Raw genomic sequence first — 7,168 nt, 5'->3', positions numbered from 1 at the left:
TTGTTTTTTTTTTTTTTTTTTTTTTTTTGCGGGGCTCCCCTTCTAAAATCTAGTTTTGCTTATATCTTATATGCTTATATATTTCACATTAGACACGTTTGTAGAATGTGTCTGACTTGTTCCTGGCTCTGCGGCTCTATTACACTATTGGAGCTCTGGGGCTCTGCAGCAGACATACTATTGGTTTCAACGAAGGGAGGGGTTACATGTGTACAGTCGGCCGGCGTGCGTCAGCTGCGTGTGACTATTTCGCGCGTGCAGCATTGGAGGTTATGCCAGCCAAGACGAAGAGGATGGTCGTTCGGCAGATGGACTGAAGATGAAAGTTGTTGCATGTTAGAAAGTTCAGTCAAGCTAGCCATGTCGGCTTAGCTAAAGGCAGGGACAGCTAGTTAGCTTTAGCTACGGCTTAGCTAAAAGCAGGGACAGCTAGTTAGCTTTAGCTACGTTATAATATCGAGTGCTAACGTGTGGTTCAGTCGGGATAGCCATGTCGGCTAGTAGCTTAGAGGCTAACTAGCATTAGCTAACCTAGAGAGAGCACGTGCAGCATTGTTATGCCAAGATGAAGAGGACGGTCGTTTGGCAGATGAACTTCGTCAACTCCACGCGGTTGTCTCCATCCTCTTGGACGTTTGGTGAGTTTTTAATGCACTCTATTCTATTCCCGCCATGGAGATATCTCTCTCTCTCTCTCTCGGGCCGGCTAGCTATCGTGGCTACGTTATGTTGGCTAACGTTATGAGGAGCCAGCGGGCCGGCTAGCTATCGTAGCTGACGTTCTGTTGGACCAGCGGGCCGGCTAGGTATCGTAGCTAACCTTATGTTGAGCTAGCGGACCGGCTAGCTATCGTAGCTAATGTTATGTTGAGCTAGCGGGCCGGCTAACTATCGTAGCCAACGTTATGTTGAGCTAGCGGGCCGGCTAGCTGTCGTAGACGTTATGTTGAGCCAAGCGGGCCGGCTAGCTAACATAGCTAACGTTATAATGAGCCAAGCGGGCCGGCTAGCTAACGTAGCTAACGTTATATTGAGCCAAGCGGGCCGGCTAGCTGTCGTAGCTAATGTTATATTGAGCCAAAGCGGGCAGACTAGCTAACGTAGCTAACGTTATATTGAGCCAAAGCGGGCCGGTTAGCTAACGTAGCTAACGTTATATTGAGCCAAAGCAGGCCGGCTAGCTAACGTAGCTAACGTTATATTGGGCCAAACGGGCCGGCTAGGTGTTGTAGCTAACGGTGTGTACCTGGTGTCAGTACCTGGCTACTCTATTTGCAGTTAGCCTCCTTAGCTGATGTCGGCCGTTGGCTCCTTGCTACTTTGTTTTCTCTGGTATAGATCCTCTTCTCTTTGGATTCAAGTGTTGATCTTTGTCCTTTTGGATCTATGTATATTCATGTTGCCTTTGAAGTTATCTTTTCCTTCTGTTTTGTTCTTCCATTAAAAGTTGAATATCCTTTAGGGCAGGGGTGGCCAACCCACGGCTCCCGAGCCGCATGCGGCTCTTTGACCGTTATCTTCCATCCATACATTTTTATTTTTATTTTTTTTTATTATAATTTTATTTTTTAACTTTTTTTTTATGTCACTCATTCCATAAGGACGTAGAATAAACATTTACAATTTTTTTTAAATGGTCCATTTGCATGTTCTTGGTATCTGAATCTAGGGACATATATGGATCAGTGTCAGAAATAGTGTGTCTGTTACTAGGCTTGAGTAAATTGTAATGAACCAAAGGAGAATATCAATTCTATTTAAAAAAAATGTATCTTTGACTGTGAATAACACCATGCTAAAATTGACCAGACCTGAAAAATCTAAGCAAATGAATAAAGGGAAGATGATTAAACTGAATTCTGCCATCTTTTTTATAATGTAAATTTCTCCACCATTTTTCATCATATTGCAACACCGTTTTTTGCAAGACGTTCACAGAAAGGTAGAGAAACTAACTGCGTTCTGTTTTATGGCAATAACGTTCAGGTTTGTGGGAGATAATCCCAAAAAATAAGAGAAATAAAAAAGGAAATCCAGAAGTCAGATGATTGACAGGGGCTGGTGTGAGCTGGGTAGGGTAGTTTTTCGAAATTTGAAAGCCCTGAGTCTCTTCCTTCAAAAGACTACACTCACTTTTGGATGTGCCACTTCCTCCTGTCAATATGCGCCGGTTTCCGACTCAATGCCCTGAGATTTCTATAATCTTATATTTCACTAATAAGTTAAAATAATTGGTAAACAAACGTAATGCTGAAAATATACACTTTTACTGTATATCTCGGGCTTAAGAGGTTAACCCTGTGAGGCCCAAATTAAAAAGACATTAGCAACTACAGAGGCCAGAGGGTGGGACATATAAACACATTTACTATCAAATAGCATTGTGAGGCTGAACAACAGGACCAATTGACTATACATGTGCTTAAAGGGAAACTATCTTATAAATGGCCTTTTTCAGTGTTTACCATTGTTTCTTAGCTATGTGGACTTATATTAATAGGATCTATATCTCTAATTCTCATATTGGCGCATTCTTCCAATTCTCCTCTCACAATATTCACCCTCACTGAACTGAGTCATCTGAAAATGTGCATATCTGTGATGTCAGAGATTTCTCAGCTGCATAATAATGTGGCAGTTGAGTGGCAGTTGGCACCAGGCCACACAGTGGTTGGAGCCCAGCCTCAAAACGGCTTAAGATCTTGAGGTAGAAAAATGCATTTTTTGAGTACTTGATTAGAAATACAAAACAATGAATTTTTTTTGAAAAAAACCTAGGTGTTCCATAGACTCACAGGAATTGTCTAAAAGTGCCCAAATAGTGAAAGAAATAGTAAAATAGTTCCCCTTTAACATTTTTTAATTAAACATTCTTTTTTTAAATGGCTAAACGTGATGAAGTATTATTTATTAATATCTATTGTCTCTGTGATCGTATAATGGAAATTACCCTTCTACTCTGCGTTGTTTGCATTTCAATTGTTCGGTTTCAGGAAGGAAGCGCGGACGAGATGTTTTTTGAATAAAGCCAAACTGTGTTTATTCCATTTCAATAAACACAAACTATGAATCAAACAAGTACTGGATCTTCTTCCTATATCTAATCATCGTCTTCGGTGTGGCTATCGGCCCATGTCTGATCGGCTTCTTCGGTTTGGTTGTCTCGGCAACACAGGCCCCGTCCTTTGTTTGCTGCGGGTTGGCAAGGCAACCCTGGTCTCATGGATCCTCAGAGCTGGGAGCGCTTGGTTCGTCTCTCTGAATCCCTGCTGCGATGATCCTGTTTCTCCCAGCGTCTGTATATGAAGACAATTCTCCTCCCCCTTTTGCCCGCGTTGTCCTGGTGACGATAGCTAGGGGCGTCAGTTTTGCTATTGGCTCAACGTGATCTCGGCCATTTTGACTCTTTAAAGGGACATGATACTATTTACATACTAACTATTAAGTATTTAATTTCCTTATGTGGAGGTTTTACAGCTCTCTCTCCTTGAACAGAGAATAGCGCTCTGTCCTTCAACAGAAATAGCATGTACGTGGCTTCTTGATTTACTTTGTGGGTTAGGTTTACCATGCTTTGTGGTGGTTTCCTTATCTTTATCATTTAAGAGAGTTATTCTTTATTTTGACTAGTTCCTAACAGTCTTTTCTTGAGTTTTGTCCCAATGTAACTTTAATTAACCCTTATTATTTGTTAATCATACTGGTTGTATTCCTATTCTAAAGTAATCTTTCTTTGTTTTAGCTTAATTGGACACTAAGTATCTTGTTTAGTTTTATATCAAGTTGATTAGTCTTTAGATTGCTTATGTATTATTCTCTGGTTAACTTGTGAGTTAGTCTGGTTAACTGTTCTCTATCCTCTGGAGTTCCCAGTCTCTAGCAGGCGCCCAGCTGCTTGGCCCCTTCCAGCTAGGTTGGAGATCAAATCACCTATTTTAACAATGGGTTTCCTGCCTGCCTGTCCTAAGTAAATAAAGCAGTTGAAATACTTAACTTAGCTAGCCTTCAAGCCCTAAATGATTCAGTGAGGGGAAGGGTTCTTGGTTTCAACAGCCATCTGTCTTTAAAGATAATACCTGACTGGTGACCGTTTCCCTTCAGAATGTGCCTGGGGGAAGGTATTTTTACAACGGTGGGTTTTGCTCAATCACTATCTCCATTTATGTGGGGGAGGATGCCTGGTGACAAGCTATGTGAAGACAGAGGATGGTGCAACTATTTTTAGGCGTTGTCCCAGCGTTACAGACCCCCACTTTACCTTCTGAGCCACTGTCGCCCGCTGTAGAATTGCACATTCCCTTGGGAGAAGACATATGTTTTATTTTGACAATTCACGACAGTGATTTTGTAATTTTGCAACCGTGGGACTCACAGGGTACTTTTAACCATGTGAGGCCTAAATAAAAAAGACATTAGCAACTTCAGAGGCCAGAGGGTAAGACCTATAAACACACGAAGGGTGCCGTGACTGAAAAAAAAAGTTGAGAAACGCTGGTATATGGTGTGGCTCTTTGTGGTACCACAGTAATTTTTGTGGCTCTTAGTCTCTGACTGGTTGGCCACCCCTCATCTTAGCTGTCTTCTCTCTCTCTCTCTCTCTCTCTCTCTCTCTCTCTCTCTCTCTCTCTCTCTCTCTCTCTCTCTCTCTCAGCATTGCATTGCTTATAGTTGGCAATTGTGTCGGTCAGTTTATTGCAATTTTTCCTTCAGTCACATTTAGTTTTATCCTGCACCTGGCCTAAAACAGGTTGGATGTGCACACAGCTGCTCTATTGTGTTTGTAGCAGAGCAACCATACCTGAAGCCTTGTAAACAAAGACATCAACACTAGAGTGTGTACTTCTATCTACACAGTACAGCCAAAGCATTTGATATGCAAAGTAGCCCAGGTGGGTAGCCTATTATTTAATCCCAGCCGAAGAGTGCTGCCGAGTGCTTCCGCGTTTTCCCTGATTGGCCGCGACACGCCCCGCGGCAGCGCGGCAGCAGCAGAGCGGAGCGGCAGAGCGGATCTCTGCCGTGGAGCGGAGTGGCAGAGCTTGCGGCATTATGTAGCCGTAATCCCCACTGTTTTTCCATCGACGCTTAGCTCAACTGGTACGCCGCTGTGCTCTGGAGCCTGCGGTGCGGTTGGTCACAACTTCGAATCACTTCAATTTTTTTTTCTTTTTCTTTTTTACGTTTATCATCTCTCGCTATAAACGTGCATTCCTTCGCTGGTTAAGTTTAGGCATTCTTTCGGAGTTGGTTAAGGTTAGGGTTAAGTTAAGGTTAGGGTTAAGGTTAGGCATTATTTCGGAGTTGGTTAAGGTTAGGGTTAAGTTAAGGTTAGGGTTAAGGTTAGGCATTATTTCAGAGTTGGTTAAGGTTAGGGTTAAGTTAAGGTTAGGGTTAAGGTTAGGCATTCTTTCGGAGTTGGTTAAGGTTAGGGTTAAGGTTAGGCATTATTTCGGAGTTGGTTAAGGTTAGGGTTTGTTGCAGAGAATGCCTGTCTGTCTTTCTTGATGTGGAGGATGCAGCCTATTTCCGCACTGCCGCTCTCTCGCGCTGCCGCGGTCACATGGGCGTCATGGCCAATCAGAGAAACGCGACGCACTCTTCGGCTGGGATTAATATAGACGCAGGTGGGTAGGCTACTTATAGCGAGTACTTATCTTACCTTGGGCCTGCACGGAGTGCAACCCTGTCCCATGACGAACGCATGCCTGGATACGGACACAATTAATGGAATTGGATGGATCAAAAGGATCTAATGGATGTGTCACGTTATTGAAAACAATGGAATGTACGATATAATTGGATAAATGAACGCGAAAAGCGCACATTTAAAATGGAATTGGATGGATCAAAAGTATCTAATGGATGTGTGATGCTATTGAAGATAATGCAATGTGCAATATCATATGTGTTGTGAAGGATCAGATTAAACTGAATATATATATTTATTTATGGATATATATTTGGTAGTATTTGTATATCGTTGATGTCCCCTGTATATTCCTTGTACAATATACACTGAATATCCCTTTAGTCTACTAACAGCCCATAATAGTTTCATTCTACCATTGGACGAGAACCTGGCGCCAGCAGCCAAGCCCCTTGGTTCAAGTTCAATCGTGCCGACGAACATGTCGTTACAAGCCCGGTTCCGCGTAGGAATACGTCTGGCGAAATACGAATGGTACTATTTGTTCACAGCGCATATATATATGGCGCAAGTAAAGTAGAACTTTCTTTTAGTCCATTAGTCCTTTACCCTCCAACCTAGTAACAGACGCGAAGCCTCACCCACGACGCACGTGTGGTGCAGTAAGGCCTACTTGGCCTCAGAATAGGCATTGAGACATCGTGTGGATTAATAGTTGAATTGTCATAGTTTGGCACTATACCGTCGAGTGGGACGTATTTCTATTAAGTTAATAATAGTCTTATGTATGGTGCATCGTTCGGTTGGAGTTATAAAGTGAGCAGTACCCCCATCGTTCCTGACGTTATCTGGAGTATTAACCAGGCTGGGCAGACCACGTGTGGTGCTTGCATCCGAGGAGCTCCGGGCCAGGACGAGTGGACCTGTACATTGGATTACTTTACCCGGACGACGGCGAGCCTTCCACGGCTTGGATTATCTACATGCTTTGGGTGCTTTGATTATGCCATGGATAACGGCCAACACTGCTGAGTGTTGGAACTACCCCCCCGAGAGGAGTCCAGGTGAGACGGCGCTCTACCCCGAGTGAGGTCGCCTCACGTCTCTTCGTTGTGGACCGGCAGCTACCGTCCACCAGAGGGCCCAGCTGTATTCATCTGCGGACCGAGGTTCTGTGGGCACCGTGTTCAGCACTCTGAATTCTCCCAAGAAATCGTCGGCCAGATGGGATACCGCCAGCGGCTCTCCTAACCCCCCCCCCTACTGTCTTACAACCAGCGGGACCCCCCTTTAGTGTATCCAGCTATAATCATTTAAGTACCATCGCTATAGTTCCCTAAAGAACCAGGTTGTATACTTACTCCCTGCGTAACCAGAGATTGGACATTCAATGTTGATTTACCTACGAATACTCATTTGCCTTACAAGTGCATTTCAAATCATAAATGTCATTAAGTGAACGTTGTATATACCCTTTGCTATATAAAATATTCGATTTATACATTTGTGTGGACTTCGTTT

The sequence above is a fragment of the Notolepis coatsorum genome (genome assembly GCF_963971535.1).
Source record: "Notolepis coatsorum genome assembly, chromosome: 1".
Lineage (NCBI taxonomy): Eukaryota > Metazoa > Chordata > Actinopteri > Aulopiformes > Paralepididae > Notolepis > Notolepis coatsorum.
This window is presented reverse-complemented; position numbering follows the sequence as displayed.